Genomic DNA, 20,901 nt, shown 5'->3' on the forward strand with positions numbered 1-20,901 from the left:
AGTGATTGTATATATTTCAGTGATTCCCAATCTCTCTCCGTATCTGTCACTGTGAATGTATATTTGTTAGTGATTCCCAATCACTCTCAGGATCTGTCACGGTGGTTGTATATTTCTCCATCATTCCGAATCTCTCTCTGTATCTGTCACAGTGATTTTATATCTCTCAGTGATTCCCAATCTCTCTTAGCATCGGTCATAGTGATTGTATATATCTCAATGAATCCCAATCTCTCTCAGCATCTGTCACAGGGATTGCGTATATCTCATTGATTTGCAATCTCACCCAATATCTGTCAAAGTGAATGTATATCTGTTAGTGATTCCCTATCTCCCTCAGGATCTGTCACGGTGATTTTATATTTCTCTATGATTCCCAATCTCTCTCGTTATCTGTCACAGTGATTTTATATCTCTCAGTGATTCTCAATCGCTCTCAGTATCTCTCACAATTTTTGTATATCTCTCAGTGATTCCCAATCTCTCTCAGAACCTGCCACAGTGATTGTATATCTCTCAGTGATTCCCAATCTCTCTCGGCATTTGTCACAGTGATTGTATATCCCTCAGTGCTTCCCAAACTCTCAGTATCTGTCACAGTGATTCTATATCTCTCAGTGATATCTAATAATTCACAGCATCAGTCATAGTGATTGTATAACTCTCAGTGATTGCCAATCTTTCCCAGTATCTGTCACAGTGATTGTATATCTCTCAGTGCTTCCCAATATTTTTTGGTATCTGTCAGAGTGATCGTCTGTCTCTCTGTGATTCCCAATCTCTCTCAAGATCCGTCAGAGTGATTGTACATCTCTCAGTTATTACCAATCTCTCTCAGTGTCTGTCACAGTGATTGTTTATCTAAGTGATTCCCAAACTCTCTCAGAATCTGTCCTAGTGATTGTATATATTTCAGTGATTCCCAATCTCCCTCAGGATCTGTCACAGTCATTGTATATATTCCAGTGATTCCCAATCTCTCTCAGTATCTGTCACAGTTTTTGTATATCTCAGTGATTCGAAATCTCTCTCAATAACCATGAGAATGATTGTACATCTCTTAGTGAATCCTAATCTCTCTCCATATCTGTCACAGTTATTATCTATCTCTCAGTGATTCACAATCTCTCTCCTGATTTGTCAGAGTGATGGTATTTCACTTAGTAATTCCCAATTTCTCTCAGCATGTCTCAGAGTGATTGTGTATCACAATGTGTTTCACAATCTCTCTCAGATTTGTTACAGTGATTGCATATCTCTCCGGGGTTCACAATCTCTCTGAGTATCTTTCACAGTGATTTTACATGTCTCAGTAATTATCCATCTCTCTCAGTATGTGTCAGAGAGATAGTATGTTTCTCAGTTATTCCCAATCTCTCTCAGTATCTGTCATGGTGATTGCATATCTGTCTGTGATTCCCAATCTCTCTCAGTATCTGTCACATTGAAGGTCTATCTCTCACTGATTCCCAGTCTCTCTCAGTATCTGTCACAATGATTGTATATATCTCAGTGATTCCCAATCTCATGCAGCATCTGTCACAGTGATTGTATATCTCTCAGTTTTTCCCAATCTCTCTCAGTATATGTCACAGTGATTGTATATCTCTCAGTGATTCCCAAACTCTCTCAGTATCTGGCACAGAGATAGTATATTTCTCACTTATTCCCAATTTCTCTCAGTATCTGTTATGGTGATTTCATATCTCTCAGTGATTCCCAATCTTTCTCAGTATCTGTAGCAATGATTGCATAACTCTCTGTGATTCCCAATCTCTCTCAGTATCTGTCACAATGATTGTATATCTCTCAGTGATTCCCAATCTCTCTCAGCATCGGTCATAGTGATTGTATTTATCTCAGTGATTCCCAATCATTCTCAGCATCAGTCACAGTGATTGTATATCTCTCAGTGATTCCCAATAATTCGCAGCATCTATCACAGTGATTGTATATATCTCAGCTTTTCCCAATCTCTCTCAGTATTTGTCACAGTGATTGTATATCTCTCAGTGATTCCCAATCTCTCTCAGTATCTGTCAGAGTGATTGTATATCTCTCAGTGATTCCCAATATTTCCCAGTAAATGTGACAGTGATTGTATATCTCTCAGTGATTCCCAATTTCTCTCAGTATCTGTCCCAGTGATTTTATGTATCTCAGTGCTTCACAATCTCTCTCAGTATCTGTCACAGTGATTGTAAATGTCTCAGTGCTTTCCAATTTTTTTTTTGTATCTGTCAGAGTGATTGTATATCTCTCTATGATTCCCAATCTCTCTCAGTATCTGTCACAGTGATTGGATATCTCAGTGGTTTGAAATCTCTCTCAAGATCCATCAGAGTGATTGTGCATCTCTCAGTAATTCCAAATCTGTCTCAGTATCTGTCAAAGTGATGGTATATCTCAGTGATTCCCTATCTCTCTCAGAATCTGTCACAGTGATTGTATATATTTCAGTGATTCCCAATCTCTCTCCGTATCTGTCACTGTGAATGTATATTTGTTAGTGATTCCCAATCACTCTCAGGATCTGTCACGGTGATTGTATATTTCTCCATCATTCTGAATCTCTCTCTGTATCTGTCACAGTGATTTTATATCTCTCAGTGATTCCCAATCTCTCTCAGTATCTCTCACAGATTTTTTTATATCTGTATGAATTCCAATTTCTCTCAGAATCTGCCACAGTGATTGTATATCTCTCGGTGATTCCAAATCTCTCTCGGCATTTGTCACAGTGATTGTATGACCCTCAGTGCTTCTCAAACTTTCCCAGTATATCTCTTAGTGATTCCCATTCTCTCTCCATATCTGTCACAGTTATTGTCTATCTCTCAGTGATTCACAATCTCTGTCAGTATCTGTCACAGGGATTGTATATATATCAGTGATTCCCAATCTCTCTCAGCATCGGTCAGAGTGATTGTATATCTCTCAATGAATCCCAATCTCTCTCATTATCTGTCACAGGGATTGCATATATCTCATTGATTTGCAATCTCACCCAGTATCTGTCAAAGCGAATGTATATCTGTTACTGATTCCCAAACTCCGTCAGGATCTGTCACGGTGATTGCATATTACTCTATGATTCCCAATCTCTCTCTGTATCTCTGACAGTTTTTTTATATCTGTGTGAATCCCAATCTCTCTCAGAACGTGCCACAGTGATTGTATATCTCTCAGTGATTCCCAATCTCACTCGGCATTTGTCACAGTGATTGTATGACCCTCAGTGCTTCTCAAACTTTCCCAGTATATCTCTTGGTGATTCCCATTTTCTCTCCATATCTGTCACAGTTATTGTCTATCTCTCAGTGATTCACAATCTCTGTCAGTATCTGTCATAGTGATTGTATATATCTCAGTGATTCCCAATCTCTCTTAGCCTCGGTCATAGTGATTGTATATATCTCAATGAATCCCAATCTCTCTCAGTATCTGTCACAGGGATTGCGTATATCTCATTGATTTGCAATCTCACCCAGTATCTGTCAAAGTGAATGTATATCTGTTAGTGATTCCCAATCACCCTCAGGATCTGTCACGGTGATTTTATATTTCTCTATGATTCCCAATCTCTCTCTTCATCTGTCACAGTGATTTTATATCTCTCAGTGATTCTCAATCGCTCTCAGTATCTCTCACAATTTTTGTATATCTCTCAGTGATTCCCAATCTCTCTCAGAACCTGCCACAGTGATTGTATATCTCTCAGTGATTCCCAATCTCTCTCGGCATTTGTCACAGTGATTGTATATCCCTCAGTGCTTCCCAAACTCTCAGTATCTGTCACAGTGATTCTATATCTCTCAGTGATACCTAATAATTCGCAGCATCAGTCATAGTGATTGTATATCTCTCAGTGATTGCCAATCTTTCCCAGTATCTGTCACAGTGATTGTATATCTCTCAGTGCTTCCCAATATTTTTTGGTATCTGTCAGAGTGATCGTATATCTCTCTGTGATTCCCAATCTCTATCAAGATCCGTCAGAGTGATTGTACATCTCTCAGTTATTACCAATCTCTCTCAGTATCTGTCACAGTGATTGTTTATCTAAGTGATTCCCAAACTCTCTCAGAATCTGTCCTAGTGATTGTATATATTTCAGTGATTCCCAATCTCCCTCAGGATTTGTCACGGTGATTGTATATTTCTCTAAGATTCCCAATCTCTCTCTGTATCTGTCACAATGATTGAATATTTCTCGATTGACTCCCAATCACTCTCAGAATCTGTCACAGTCATTGTATATATTCCAGTGATTCCCAATCTCTCTCAGTATCTGTCACAGTTTTTGTATATCTCAGTGATTCGAAATCTCTCTCAATAACCATGAGAATGATTGTACATCTCTTAGTGAATCCTAATCTCTCTCCATATCTGTCACAGTTATTATCTATCTCTCAGTGATTCACAATCTCTCTCCTGATTTGTCAGAGTGATGGTATTTCACTTAGTAATTCCCAATTTCTCTCAGCATGTCTCAGAGTGATTGTGTATCACAATGTGTTTCACAATCTCTCTCAGATTTGTTACAGTGATTGCATATCTCTCCGGGGTTCACAATCTCTCTGAGTATCTTTCACAGTGATTTTACATGTCTCAGTAATTATCCATCTCTCTCAGTATGTGTCAGAGAGATAGTATGTTTCTCAGTTATTCCCAATCTCTCTCAGTATCTGTCATGGTGATTGCATATCTGTCTGTGATTCCCAATCTCTCTCAGTATCTGTCACATTGAAGGTCTATCTCTCACTGATTCCCAGTCTCTCTCAGTATCTGTCACAATGATTGTATATATCTCAGTGATTCCCAATCTCATGCAGCATCTGTCACAGTGATTGTATATCTCTCAGTTTTTCCCAATCTCTCTCAGTATATGTCACAGTGATTGTATATCTCTCAGTGATTCCCAAACTCTCTCAGTATCTGGCACAGAGATAGTATATTTCTCACTTATTCCCAATTTCTCTCAGTATCTGTTATGGTGATTTCATATCTCTCAGTGATTCCCAATCTTTCTCAGTATCTGTAGCAATGATTGCATAACTCTCTGTGATTCCCAATCTCTCTCAGTATCTGTCACAATGATTGTATATCTCTCAGTGATTCCCAATCTCTCTCAGCATCGGTCATAGTGATTGTATTTATCTCAGTGATTCCCAATCATTCTCAGCATCAGTCACAGTGATTGTATATCTCTCAGTGATTCCCAATAATTCGCAGCATCTATCACAGTGATTGTATATATCTCAGCTTTTCCCAATCTCTCTCAGTATTTGTCACAGTGATTGTATATCTCTCAGTGATTCCCAATCTCTCTCAGTATCTGTCAGAGTGATTGTATATCTCTCAGTGATTCCCAATATTTCCCAGTAAATGTGACAGTGATTGTATATCTCTCAGTGATTCCCAATTTCTCTCAGTATCTGTCCCAGTGATTTTATGTATCTCAGTGCTTCACAATCTCTCTCAGTATCTGTCACAGTGATTGTAAATGTCTCAGTGCTTTCCAATTTTTTTTTTGTATCTGTCAGAGTGATTGTATATCTCTCTATGATTCCCAATCTCTCTCAGTATCTGTCACAGTGATTGGATATCTCAGTGGTTTGAAATCTCTCTCAAGATCCATCAGAGTGATTGTGCATCTCTCAGTAATTCCAAATCTGTCTCAGTATCTGTCAAAGTGATGGTATATCTCAGTGATTCCCTATCTCTCTCAGAATCTGTCACAGTGATTGTATATATTTCAGTGATTCCCAATCTCTCTCCGTATCTGTCACTGTGAATGTATATTTGTTAGTGATTCCCAATCACTCTCAGGATCTGTCACGGTGATTGTATATTTCTCCATCATTCTGAATCTCTCTCTGTATCTGTCACAGTGATTTTATATCTCTCAGTGATTCCCAATCTCTCTCAGTATCTCTCACAGTTTTTTTATATCTGTATGAATTCCAATTTCTCTCAGAATCTGCCACAGTGATTGTATATCTCTCGGTGATTCCAAATCTCTCTCGGCATTTGTCACAGTGATTGTATGACCCTCAGTGCTTCTCAAACTTTCCCAGTATATCTCTTAGTGATTCCCATTCTCTCTCCATATCTGTCACAGTTATTGTCTATCTCTCAGTGATTCACAATCTCTGTCAGTATCTGTCACAGGGATTGTATATATATCAGTGATTCCCAATCTCTCTCAGCATCGGTCAGAGTGATTGTATATCTCTCAATGAATCCCAATCTCTCTCAGTATCTGTCACAGGGATTGCATATATCTCATTGATTTGCAATCTCACCCAGTATCTGTCAAAGCGAATGTATATCTGTTACTGATTCCCAATCTCCGTCAGGATCTGTCACGGTGATTGCATATTACTCTATGATTCCCAATCTCTCTCTGTATCTCTGACAGTTTTTTTATATCTGTGTGAATCCCAATCTCTCTCAGAACGTGCCACAGTGATTGTATATCTCTCAGTGATTCCCAATCTCACTCGGCATTTGTCACAGTGATTGTATGACCCTCAGTGCTTCTCAAACTTTCCCAGTATATCTCTTGGTGATTCCCATTTTCTCTCCATATCTGTCACAGTTATTGTCTATCTCTCAGTGATTCACAATCTCTGTCAGTATCTGTCATAGTGATTGTATATATCTCAGTGATTCCCAATCTCTCTTAGCCTCGGTCATAGTGATTGTATATATCTCAATGAATCCCAATCTCTCTCAGTATCTGTCACAGGGATTGCGTATATCTCATTGATTTGCAATCTCACCCAGTATCTGTCAAAGTGAATGTATATCTGTTAGTGATTCCCAATCACCCTCAGGATCTGTCACGGTGATTTTATATTTCTCTATGATTCCCAATCTCTCTCTTCATCTGTCACAGTGATTTTATATCTCTCAGTGATTCTCAATCGCTCTCAGTATCTCTCACAATTTTTGTATATCTCTCAGTGATTCCCAATCTCTCTCAGAACCTGCCACAGTGATTGTATATCTCTCAGTGATTCCCAATCTCTCTCGGCATTTGTCACAGTGATTGTATATCCCTCAGTGCTTCCCAAACTCTCAGTATCTGTCACAGTGATTCTATATCTCTCAGTGATACCTAATAATTCGCAGCATCAGTCATAGTGATTGTATATCTCTCAGTGATTGCCAATCTTTCCCAGTATCTGTCACAGTGATTGTATATCTCTCAGTGCTTCCCAATATTTTTTGGTATCTGTCAGAGTGATCGTATATCTCTCTGTGATTCCCAATCTCTATCAAGATCCGTCAGAGTGATTGTACATCTCTCAGTTATTACCAATCTCTCTCAGTATCTGTCACAGTGATTGTTTATCTAAGTGATTCCCAAACTCTCTCAGAATCTGTCCTAGTGATTGTATATATTTCAGTGATTCCCAATCTCCCTCAGGATTTGTCACGGTGATTGTATATTTCTCTAAGATTCCCAATCTCTCTCTGTATCTGTCACAATGATTGAATATTTCTCGATTGACTCCCAATCACTCTCAGAATCTGTCACAGTCATTGTATATATTCCAGTGATTCCCAATCTCTCTCAGTATCTGTCACAGTTTTTGTATATCTCAGTGATTCGAAATCTCTCTCAATAACCATGAGAATGATTGTACATCTCTTAGTGAATCCTAATCTCTCTCCATATCTGTCACAGTTATTATCTATCTCTCAGTGATTCACAATCTCTCTCCTGATTTGTCAGAGTGATTGTATTTCACTAAGTAATTCCCAATTTCTCTCAGCATGTCTCAGAGTGATTGTGTATCACACTGTGTTTCCCAATCTCTCTCAGATTTGTTACAGTGATTGCATATCTCTCCGGGGTTGCCAATCTCTCTGAGTATCTTTCACAGTGATTTTACATGTCTCAGTAATTATCCATCTCTCTCAGTATCTGTCAGAGAGATAGTATATTTCTCAGTTATTCCCAATCTCTCTCAGTATCTGTCATGGTGATTGCATATCTCTCTGTGATTCCCAATCTCTCTCAGTACCTGTCACATTGAAGGTCTATCTCTCACTGATTCCCAATCTCTCTCAGTATCTGTCACAATGATTGTATATATCTCAGTGATTCCCAATCTCAAGCAGCATCTGTCACAGTGATTGTATATCTCTCAGTTTTTCCCAATCTCTCTCAGTATTTGTCACAGTGATTGTATATCTCTCAGTGATTCCCAAACTCTCTCAGTATCTGGCACAGAGATAGTATATTTCTCAGTTATTCCCAATTTCTCTCAGTATCTGTCATGGTGATTGCATATCTCTCAGTGATTCCCAATCTTTCTCAGTATCTGTAGCAATGATTGCATAACTCTCTGTGATTCCCAATCTCTCTCAGTATCTGTCACAATGATTGTATATCTCTCAGTGATTCCCAATCTCTCTCAGCATCGGTCATAGTGATTGTATTTATCTCAGTGATTCCCAATCATTCTCAGCATCAGTCACAGTGATTGTATATCTCTCAGTGATTCCCAATAATTCGCAGCATCTATCACAGTGATTGTATATATCTCAGCTTTTCCCAATCTCTCTCAGTATTTGTCACAGTGATTGTATATCTCTCAGTGATTCCCAATCTCTCTCAGTATCTGTCAGAGTGATTGTATATCTCTCAGTGATTCCCAATATTTCCCAGTAAATGTGACAGTGATTGTATATCTCTCAGTGATTCCCAATTTCTCTCAGTATCTGTCCCAGTGATTTTATGTATCTCAGTGCTTCACAATCTCTCTCAGTATCTGTCACAGTGATTGTAAATGTCTCAGTGCTTTCCAATTTTTTTTTTGTATCTGTCAGAGTGATTGTATATCTCTCTATGATTCCCAATCTCTCTCAGTATCTGTCACAGTGATTGGATATCTCAGTGGTTTGAAATCTCTCTCAAGATCCATCAGAGTGATTGTGCATCTCTCAGTAATTCCAAATCTGTCTCAGTATCTGTCAAAGTGATGGTATATCTCAGTGATTCCCTATCTCTCTCAGAATCTGTCACAGTGATTGTATATATTTCAGTGATTCCCAATCTCTCTCCGTATCTGTCACTGTGAATGTATATTTGTTAGTGATTCCCAATCACTCTCAGGATCTGTCACGGTGATTGTATATTTCTCCATCATTCTGAATCTCTCTCTGTATCTGTCACAGTGATTTTATATCTCTCAGTGATTCCCAATCTCTCTCAGTATCTCTCACAGTTTTTTTATATCTGTATGAATTCCAATTTCTCTCAGAATCTGCCACAGTGATTGTATATCTCTCGGTGATTCCAAATCTCTCTCGGCATTTGTCACAGTGATTGTATGACCCTCAGTGATTCTCAAACTTTCCCAGTATATCTCTTAGTGATTCCCATTCTCTCTCCATATCTGTCACAGTTATTGTCTATCTCTCAGTGATTCACAATCTCTGTCAGTATCTGTCACAGGGATTGTATATATATCAGTGATTCCCAATCTCTCTCAGCATCGGTCATAGTGATTGTATATCTCTCAATGAATCCCAATCTCTCTCAGTATCTGTCACAGGGATTGCATATATCTCATTGATTTGCAATCTCACCCAGTATCTGTCAAAGCGAATGTATATCTGTTACTGATTCCCAATCTCCGTCAGGATCTGTCACGGTGATTGCATATTACTCTATGATTCCCAATCTCTCTCTGTATCTCTGACAGTTTTTTTGTATCTGTGTGAATCCCAATCTCTCTCAGAACGTGCCACAGTGATTGTATATCTCTCAGTGATTCCCAATCTCACTCGGCATTTGTCACAGTGATTGTATGACCCTCAGTGCTTCTCAAACTTTCCCAGTATATCTCTTGGTGATTCCCATTTTCTCTCCATATCTGTCACAGTTATTGTCTATCTCTCAGTGATTCACAATCTCTGTCAGTATCTGTCATAGTGATTGTATATATCTCAGTGATTCCCAATCTCTCTTAGCCTCGGTCATAGTGATTGTATATATCTCAATGAATCCCAATCTCTCTCAGTATCTGTCACAGGGATTGCGTATATCTCATTGATTTGCAATCTCACCCAGTATCTGTCAAAGTGAATGTATATCTGTTAGTGATTCCCAATCACCCTCAGGATCTGTCACGGTGATTTTATATTTCTCTATGATTCCCAATCTCTCTCTTCATCTGTCACAGTGATTTTATATCTCTCAGTGATTCTCAATCGCTCTCAGTATCTCTCACAATTTTTGTATATCTCTCAGTGATTCCCAATCTCTCTCAGAACCTGCCACAGTGATTGTATATCTCTCAGTGATTCCCAATCTCTCTCGGCATTTGTCACAGTGATTGTATATCCCTCAGTGCTTCCCAAACTCTCAGTATCTGTCACAGTGATTCTATATCTCTCAGTGATACCTAATAATTCGCAGCATCAGTCATAGTGATTGTATATCTCTCAGTGATTGCCAATCTTTCCCAGTATCTGTCACAGTGATTGTATATCTCTCAGTGCTTCCCAATATTTTTTGGTATCTGTCAGAGTGATCGTATATCTCTCTGTGATTCCCAATCTCTATCAAGATCCGTCAGAGTGATTGTACATCTCTCAGTTATTACCAATCTCTCTCAGTATCTGTCACAGTGATTGTTTATCTAAGTGATTCCCAAACTCTCTCAGAATCTGTCCTAGTGATTGTATATATTTCAGTGATTCCCAATCTCCCTCAGGATTTGTCACGGTGATTGTATATTTCTCTAAGATTCCCAATCTCTCTCTGTATCTGTCACAATGATTGAATATTTCTCGATTGACTCCCAATCACTCTCAGAATCTGTCACAGTCATTGTATATATTCCAGTGATTCCCAATCTCTCTCAGTATCTGTCACAGTTTTTGTATATCTCAGTGATTCGAAATCTCTCTCAATAACCATGAGAATGATTGTACATCTCTTAGTGAATCCTAATCTCTCTCCATATCTGTCACAGTTATTATCTATCTCTCAGTGATTCACAATCTCTCTCCTGATTTGTCAGAGTGATTGTATTTCACTAAGTAATTCCCAATTTCTCTCAGCATGTCTCAGAGTGATTGTGTATCACACTGTGTTTCCCAATCTCTCTCAGATTTGTTACAGTGATTGCATATCTCTCCGGGGTTGCCAATCTCTCTGAGTATCTTTCACAGTGATTTTACATGTCTCAGTAATTATCCATCTCTCTCAGTATCTGTCAGAGAGATAGTATATTTCTCAGTTATTCCCAATCTCTCTCAGTATCTGTCATGGTGATTGCATATCTCTCTGTGATTCCCAATCTCTCTCAGTACCTGTCACATTGAAGGTCTATCTCTCACTGATTCCCAATCTCTCTCAGTATCTGTCACAATGATTGTATATATCTCAGTGATTCCCAATCTCAAGCAGCATCTGTCACAGTGATTGTATATCTCTCAGTTTTTCCCAATCTCTCTCAGTATTTGTCACAGTGATTGTATATCTCTCAGTGATTCCCAAACTCTCTCAGTATCTGGCACAGAGATAGTATATTTCTCAGTTATTCCCAATCTCTCTCAGTATCTGTCATGGTGATTGCATATCTCTCAGTGATTCCCAATCTTTCTCAGTATCTGTAACAATGATTGCATAAATCTCTGTGATTCCCAATCTCTCTCAGTATCTGTCACAATGATTGTATATCTCTCAGTGATTCCCAATCTCTCTCAGCATCGGTCACAGTGATTGTATTTATCTCAGTGATTCCCAATCATTCTCAGCATCAGCCACAGTGATTGTATATCTCTCAGTGATTCCCAATAATTCACAGCATCTGTCGCAGTGATTGTATATCTCTCAGCTTTTCCCAATCTCTCTCAGTATTTGTCACAGTGATTGTATTCCTCTCAGTGATTCCCAATCTCTCTCAGTATCTGTCACAGTGATTGTATATCTCTCAGTGATTCCCAATCTTTCGCAGTAAATGTGACAGTGATTGTATATCTCTCAGTGATTCCCAATTTCTCTCAGTATCTGTCCCAGTGATTGTATATATCTCAGTGCTTCGCAATCTCTCTCAGTATCTGTCACAGTGATTGGATATCTCAGTGGTTTGAAATCTCTCTCAAGATCCATCAGAGTGATTGTGCATCTCTCAGTAATTCCCAATCTGTCTCAGTATCTGTCAAAGTGATGGTATATCTCAGTGATTCCCAATCTCTCTCAGTTTCGGTCACAGAGATATTATATTTCTCAGTGATTCCCAATCTCTCTCAGTATCTGTCATGGTGATTGCATATCTCTCAGTGATTCCCAATCTTTCTCAGTATCTTTCATAGTGATTGTATGTCTTTCAGTGATTCCCAATCTTTCCCTGTAAATGTGACAGTGATTGTATATCTCTCAGTGATTCCCAATTTCTCTCAGTATCTGTCCCAGTGATTGTATATATCTCAGTGCTTCACAATCTCTCTCAGTATCTGTCACAATGATTGTAAATGTCTCAGTGCTTCCCATTTATTTTTTTGTATCTGTCAGATTGATTGTATATCTCTCTATGATTCCCAATCTCTCTCAGTATCTGTCACAGTGATTGGATATCTCAGTGGTTTGAAATCTCTCTCAAGATCCATCAGAGTGATTGTGCATCTCTCAGTAATTCCCAATCTTTCCCTGTAAATGTGACAGTGATTGTATATCTCTCAGGGATTCCCAATTTCTCTCAGTATCTGTCCCAGTGATTGTATATATCTCAGTGCTTCACAATCTTTCTCAGTATCTGTCAAAGTGATGGTATATCTCAGTGATTCCCAATCTCTCTCAGTATCGGTCACAGAGATATTATATTTCTCAGTTATTCCCAATCTCTCTCAGTATCTGTCATGGTGATTGCATATCTCTCAGTGATTCGCAATCTTTCTCAGTATCTGTAACAATGATTGCATAACTCTCTGTGATTCCCAATCTCTCTCAGTATCTGTTACATTGAATGTCGATCTCTCACTGATTCCCAATCTCTCTCAGTATCTGTCACAATGATTGTATATCTCTCAGTGATTCCCAATCTCTCTCAGCATCGGTCATATTGATTGTATTTATCTCAGTGATTCCCAATCCTTCTCAGCATCAGTCACAGTGATTGTATATCTCTCAGTGATTCCCAATAATTCGCAGCATCTGTCACAGTGATTATATATCTCTCAGTTTTTCCCAATCTCTCTCAGTATCTGACACAGTTTTTGTAGATCTCAGTGATTCGAAATCTCTCTCAATAACCATGAGAATGATTGTACATCTCTTAGTGAATCCTAATCTCTCTCCATATCTGTCACAGTTATTATCTATCTCTCAGTGGTTCACAATCTCTCTCCTGATTTGTCAGAGTGATGGTATTTCACTAAGTAATTCCCAATTTATCTCAGCATGTCTCAGAGTGATTGTGTATCACACTGTGTTTCCCAATCTCTCTCAGATTTGTTACAGTGATTGCATATCTCTCCGGGGTTGCCAATCTCTCTGAGTATCTTTCACAGTGATTTTACATGTCTCAGTAATTATCCATCTCTCTCAGTATGTGTCAGAGAGATAGTATATTTCTCAGTTATTCCCAATCTCTCTCAGTATCTGTCATGGTGATTGCATATCTGTCTGTGATTCCCAATCTCTCTCAGTATCTGTCACATTGAAGGTCTATCTCTCACTGATTCCCAGTCTCTCTCAGTATCTGTCACAATGATTGTATATATCTCAGTGATTCCCAATCTCATGCAGCATCTGTCACAGTGATTGTATATCTCTCAGTTTTTCCCAATCTCTCTCAGTATTTGTCACAGTGATTGTATATCTCTCAGTGATTCCCAAACTCTCACAGTATCTGGCACAGAGATAGTATATTTCTCAGTTATTCCCAATTTCTCTCAGTATCTGTCATGGTGATTGCAAATCTCTCAGTGATTCCCAATCTTTCTCAGTATCTGTAACAATGATTGCATAACTCTCTATGATTCCCAATCTCTCTCAGTATCTGTTACATTGAATGTCTATCTCTCACTGATTCCCAATCTCTCTCAGTATCTGTCACAATGATTGTATATCTCTCAGTGATTCCCAATCTCTCTCAGCATCGGTCATAGTGATTGTATTTATCTCAGTGTTTCCCAATCCTTCTCAGCATCAGTCACAGTGATTGTATATCTCTCAGTGATTCCCAATAATTCGCAGCATCTGTCACAGTGATTATATATCTCTCAGCTTTTCCCAATCTCTCTCAGTATTTGTCACAGTGATTGTATATCTCTCAGTGATTCCCAATCTCTCTCAGTACCTGCCAGAGGGATTGTATATCTCTCAGTGATTCCCAATATTTCCCAGTAAATGTGACAGTGATTGTATATCTCTCAGTGATTCCCAATTTCTCTCAGTATCTGTCCCAGTGATTGTATATATCTCAGTGCTTCACAATCTCTCTCAGTATCTGTCACAGTGTTTGTAAATGTCTTTGTGCTTTCCAATTTTATTTTTGTATCTGTCAGAGTGATTGTATTTCTCTCTATGATTCCCAATCTCTCTCAGTATCTGTCACAGTGATTGGATATCTCAGTGGTTTGAAATCTCTCTCAAGATCCATCAGAGTGATTGTGCATCTCTCAGTAATTCCAAATCTGTCTCAGTATCTGTCAAAGTGATGGTATATCTCAGTGATTCCCAATCTCTCTCAGAATCTGTCACAGTGATTGTATATATTTCAGTGATTCCCAATCTCTCTCCGTATCTGTCACTGTGAATGTATATTTGTTAGTGATTCCCAATCACTCTCAGGATCTGTCACGGTGGTTGTATATTTCTCCATCATTCCGAATCTCTCTCTGTATCTGTCACAGTGATTTTATATCTCTCAGTGATTCCCAATCTCTCTTAGCATCGGTCATAGTGATTGTATATATCTCAATGAATCCCAATCTCTCTCAGCATCTGTCACAGGGATTGCGTATATCTCATTGATTTGCAATCTCACCCAATATCTGTCAAAGCGAATGTATATCTGTTACTGATTCCCAATCTCCGTCAGGATCTGTCACGGTGATTGCATATTACTCTATGATTCCCAATCTCTCTCTGTATCTCTGACAGTTTTTTTATATCTGTGTGAATCCCAATCTCTCTCAGAACGTGCCACAGTGATTGTATATCTCTCAGTGATTCCCAATCTCACTCGGCATTTGTCACAGTGATTGTATGACCCTCAGTGCTTCTCAAACTTTCCCAGTATATCTCTTGGTGATTCCCATTTTCACTCCATATCTGTCACAGTTATTGTCTATCTCTCAGTGATTCACAATCTCTGTCAGTATCTGTCATAGTGATTGTATATATCTCAGTGATTCCCAATCTCTCTTAGCCTCGGTCATAGTGATTGTATATATCTCAATGAATCCCAATCTCTCTCAGTATCTGTCACAGGGATTGCGTATATCTCATTGATTTGCAATCTCACCCAGTATCTGTCAAAGTGAATGTATATCTGTTAGTGATTCCCAATCACCCTCAGGATCTGTCACGGTGATTTTATATTTCTCTATGATTCCCAATCTCTCTCTTTATCTGTCACAGTGATTTTATATCTCTCAGTGATTCTCAATCGCTCTCAGTACCTCTCACAAATTTTGTATATCTCTCAGTGATTCCCAATCTCTCTCAGAACCTGCCACAGTGATTGTATATCTCTCAGTGATTCCCAATCTCTCTCGGCATTTGTCACAGTGATTGTATATCCCTCAGTGCTTCCCAAACTCTCAGTATCTGTCACAGTGATTCTATATCTCTCAGTGATACCTAATAATTCGCAGCATCAGTCATAGTGATTGTATATCTCTCAGTGATTGCCAATCTTTCCCAGTATCTGTCACAGTGATTGTATATCTCTCAGTGCTTCCCAATATTTTTTGGTATCTGTCAGAGTGATCGTATGTCTCTCTGTGATTCCCAATCTCTCTCAAGATCCGTCAGAGTGATTGTACATCTCTCAGTTATTACCAATCTCTCTCAGTGTCTGTCACAGTGATTGTTTATCTAAGTGATTCCCAAACTCTCTCAGAATCTGTCCTAGTGATTGTATATATTTCAGTGATTCCCAATCTCCCTCAGGATCTGTCACAGTCATTGTATATATTCCAGTGATTCCCAATCTCTCTCAGTATCTGTCACAGTTTTTGTATATCTCAGTGATTCGAAATCTCTCTCAATAACCATGAGAATGATTGTACATCTCTTAGTGAATCCTAATCTCTCTCCATATCTGTCACAGTTATTATCTATCTCTCAGTGATTCACAATCTCTCTCCTGATTTGTCAGAGTGATGGTATTTCACTTAGTAATTCCCAATTTCTCTCAGCATGTCTCAGAGTGATTGTGTATCACAATGTGTTTCACAATCTCTCTCAGATTTGTTACAGTGATTGCATATCTCTCCGGGGTTGCCAATCTCTCTGAGTATCTTTCACAGTGATTTTACATGTCTCAATAATTATCCATCTCTCTCAGTATGTGTCAGAGAGATAGTATATTTCTCAGTTATTCCCAATCTCTCTCAGTATCTGTCATGGTGATTGCATATCTGTCTGTGATTCCCAATCTCTCTCAGTATCTGTCACATTGAAGGTCTATCTCTCACTGATTCCCAGTCTCTCTCAGTATCTGTCACAATGATTGTATATATCTCAGTGATTCCCAATCTCATGCAGCATCTGTCACAGTGATTGTATATCTCTCAGTTTTTCCCAATCTCTCTCAGTATTTGTCACAGTGATTGTATATCTCTCAGTGATTCCCAAACTCTCTCAGTATCTGGCACAGAGATAGTATATTTCTCAGTTATTCCCAATTTCTCTCAGTATCTGTTATGGTGATTTCATATCTCTCAGTGATTCCCAATCTTTCTCAGTATCTGTAGCAATGATTGCATAACTCTCTGTGATTCCCAATCTCTCTCAGTATCTGTCACAATGATTGTATATCTCTCAGTGATTCCCAATCTCTCTCAGCATCGGTCATAGTGATTGTATTTATCTCAGTGATTCCCAATCATTCTCAGCATCAGTCACAGTGATTGTATATCTCTCAGTGATTCCCAATAATTCGCAGCATCTATCACAGTGATTGTATATATCTCAGCTTTTCCCAATCTCTCTCAGTATTTGTCACAGTGATTGTATATCTCTCAGTGATTCCCAATCTCTCTCAGTATCTGTCAGAGTGATTGTATATCTCTCAGTGATTCCCAATATTTCCCAGTAAATGTGACAGTGATTGTATATCTCTCAGTGATTCCCAATTTCTCTCAGTATCTGTCCCAGTGATTTTATGTATCTCAGTGCTTCACAATCTCTCTCAGTATCTGTCACAGTGATTGTAAATGTCTCAGTGCTTTCCAATTTTTTTTTGTATCTGTCAGAGTGATTGTATATCTCTCTATGATTCCCAATCTCTCTCAGTATCTGTCACAGTGATTGGATATCTCAGTGATTTGAAATCTCTCTCAAGATCCATCAGAGTGATTGTGCATCTCTCAGTAATTCCAAATCTGTCTCAGTATCTGTCAAAGTGATGGTATATCTCAGTGATTCCCAATCTCTCTCAGAATCTGTCACAGTGATTGTATATATTTCAGTGATTCCCAATCTCTCTCCGTATCTGTCATTGTGAATGTATATTTGTTAGTGATTCCCAATCACTCTCAGGATCTGTCACGGTGATTGTATATTTCTCCATCATTCTGAATCTCTCTCTGTATCTGTCACAGTGATTTTATATCTCTCAGTGATTCCCAATCTCTCTCAGTATCTCTCACAGTTTTTTTATATCTGTATGAATTCCAATTTCTCTCAGAATCTGCCACAGTGATTGTATATCTCTCGGTGATTCCAAATCTCTCTCGGCATTTGTCACAGTGATTGTATGACCCTCAGTGCTTCTCAAACTTTCCCAGTATATCTCTTAATGATTCCCATTCTCTCTCCATATCTGTCACAGTTATAGTCTATCTCTCAGTGATTCACAATCTCTGTCAGTATCTGTCACAGGGATTGTATATATATCAGTGATTCCCAATATCTCTCAGCATCGGTCAGAGTGATTGTATATCTCTCAATGAATCCCAATCTCTCTCAGTATCTGTCACAGGGATTGCATATATCTCATTGATTTGCAATCTCACCCAGTATCTGTCAAAGCGAATGTATATCTGTTACTGATTCCCAATCTCAGTCAGGATCTGTCACGGTGATTGTATATTACTCTATGATTCCCAATCTCTCTCTGTATCTCTCACAGTTTTTTATATCTGTGTGAATCCCAATCTCTCTCAGAACCTGCCGCAGTGATTGTATATCTCTCAGTGATTCCCAATCTCTCTCGGCATTTGTCACAGTGATTGTATGACCCTCAGTGCTTCTCAAACTTTCCCAGTATATCTCTTGGTGATTCCCATTTTCACTCCATATCTGTCACAGTTATTGTCTATCTCTCAGTGATTCACAATCTCTGTCAGTATCTGTCATAGTGATTGTATATATCTCAGTGATTCCCAATCTCTCTCAGCATCGGTCATAGTGATTGTATATCTCTCAATGAATCCCAATCTCTCTCAGTATCTGTCACAGGGATTGCGTATATCTCATTGATTTGCAATCTCTCCCAGTATCTGTCAAAGTGAATGTATATCTGTTTGTGATTCCCAATCTCCCTCAGGATCTGTCACGGTGATTTTATATTTCTCTATGATTCCCAATCTCTCTCTGTATCTGTCACAGTGATTTTATACCTCTCAGTGATTCTCAATCGCTCTCAGTATCTCTCACAATTTTTGTATATCTCTCAGTGATTCCCAATCTCTCTCAGAACGTGCCACAGTGATTGTATATCTCTCAGTGATTCCCAATCTCTCTCGGCATTTGTCACAGTGATTGTATATCCCTCAGTGCTTCCCACACTCTCAGTATCTGTCACAGTGATTCTATATCTCTCAGTGATACCTAATAATTCGCAGCATCAGTCATAGTGATTGTATATCTCTCAGTGATTGCCAATCTTTCCCAGTATCTGTCACAGTGATTGTTTATCTAAGTGATTCCCAAACTCTCTCAGAATCTGTCCTAGTGATTGTATATGTTTCAATGATTCCCAATCTCCCTCAGGATCTGTCACGGTGATTGTATATTTCTCTAAGATTCCCAATCTCTCTCTGTATCTTTCACAATGATTGAATATTTCTTGATTGACTCCCAATCACTCTCAGAATCTGTCACAGTCATTGTATATATTCCAGTGTTTCCCAATCTCTCTCAGTATCTGTCACAGTTTTTGTATATCTCAGTGATTCGAAATCTCTCTCAATAACCATGAGAATGATTGTACATCTCTTAGTGATTCCTAATCTCTCTCCATATCTGTCACAGTTATTATCTATCTCTCAGTGATTCACAATCTCTCTCCTGATTTGTCAGAGTGATTGTATTCCACTAAGTAATTCCCAATTTCTCTCAGCATGTCTCAGAGTGATTGTGTATCACACTGTGTTTCCCAATCTCTCTCAGATTTGTTACAGTGATTGCATATCTCTCCCGGGTTCCCAGTCTCTCTGAGTATCTTTCACAGTGATTTTACATGTCTCAGTAATTATGCATCTCTCACAGTATCTGTCAGAGAGATAGTATATTTCTCAGTTATTCCAAATCTCTCTCAGTATCTGTCATGGTGATTGCATATCTGTCTGTGATTCCCAATCTCTCTCAGTACCTGTCACATTGAAGGTCTATCTCTCACTGATTCCCAATCTCTCTCAGTATCTGTCACAATGATTGTATATATCTCAGTGATTCCCAATCTCAAGCAGCATCTGTCACAGTGATTGTATATCTCTCAGTTTTTCCCAATCTCTTTCAGTATTTGTCACAGTGATTGTATATCTCTCAGTGATTCCCAATCTCTCTCAGTATCTGGCACAGAGATAGTATATTTCTCAGTTATTCCCAATCTCTCTCAGTATCTGTCATGGTGATTGCATATCTCTCAGTGATTCCCAATCGTTCTCAGTATCTGTAACAATGATTGCATAACTCTCTGTGATTCCCAATCTCACTCAGTATTTGTCACAGTGATTGTATATCTCTCAGTGATTCCCAATCTTTCCCAGTAAATGTGACAGTGATTGTATATCTCTCAGTGATTCCCAATTTCTCTCAGTATCTGTCCCAGTGATTGTATATCTCTCAGAGCTTCACAATCCCTCTCAGTATCTGTCATGGTGATTGCATATCTCTCAGTGAATCCCAATCTTTCTCAGTATCTGTAACAATGATTGCATAACTCTCTGTGATTCCCAATCTCTCTCAGTATCTCTCACAATGATTGTATATCTCTCAGTGATTCCCAATCTCTTTCAGTATTTGTCACAGTGATTGTATATCTCTCAGTGATTCCCAATCTCTCTCAGTATCTGGCACAGAGATAGTATATTTCTCAGTTATTCCCAATCTCTCTCAGTATCTGTCATGGTGATTGCATATCTCTCAGTGATTCCCAATCGTTCTCAGTATCTGTAACAATGATTGCATAACTCTCTGTGATTCCCAATCTCTCTCAGTATTTGTCACAGTGATTGTATATCTCTCAGTGATTCCCAATCTCTCTCAGTATCTGTCAAAGTGATTGTATATCTCTCAGTGATTCCCAATCTTTCCCAGTAAATGTGACAGTGATTGTATATCTCTCAGTGATTCCCAATTTCTCTCAGTATCTGTCCCAGTGATTGTATATCTCTCAGAGCTTCACAATCCCTCTCAGTATCTGTCATGGTGATTGCATATCTCTCAGTGAATCCCAATCTTTCTCAGTGTCT

Source organism: Carcharodon carcharias, chromosome 11, assembly GCF_017639515.1.
Source record: "Carcharodon carcharias isolate sCarCar2 chromosome 11, sCarCar2.pri, whole genome shotgun sequence".
Lineage (NCBI taxonomy): Eukaryota > Metazoa > Chordata > Chondrichthyes > Lamniformes > Lamnidae > Carcharodon > Carcharodon carcharias.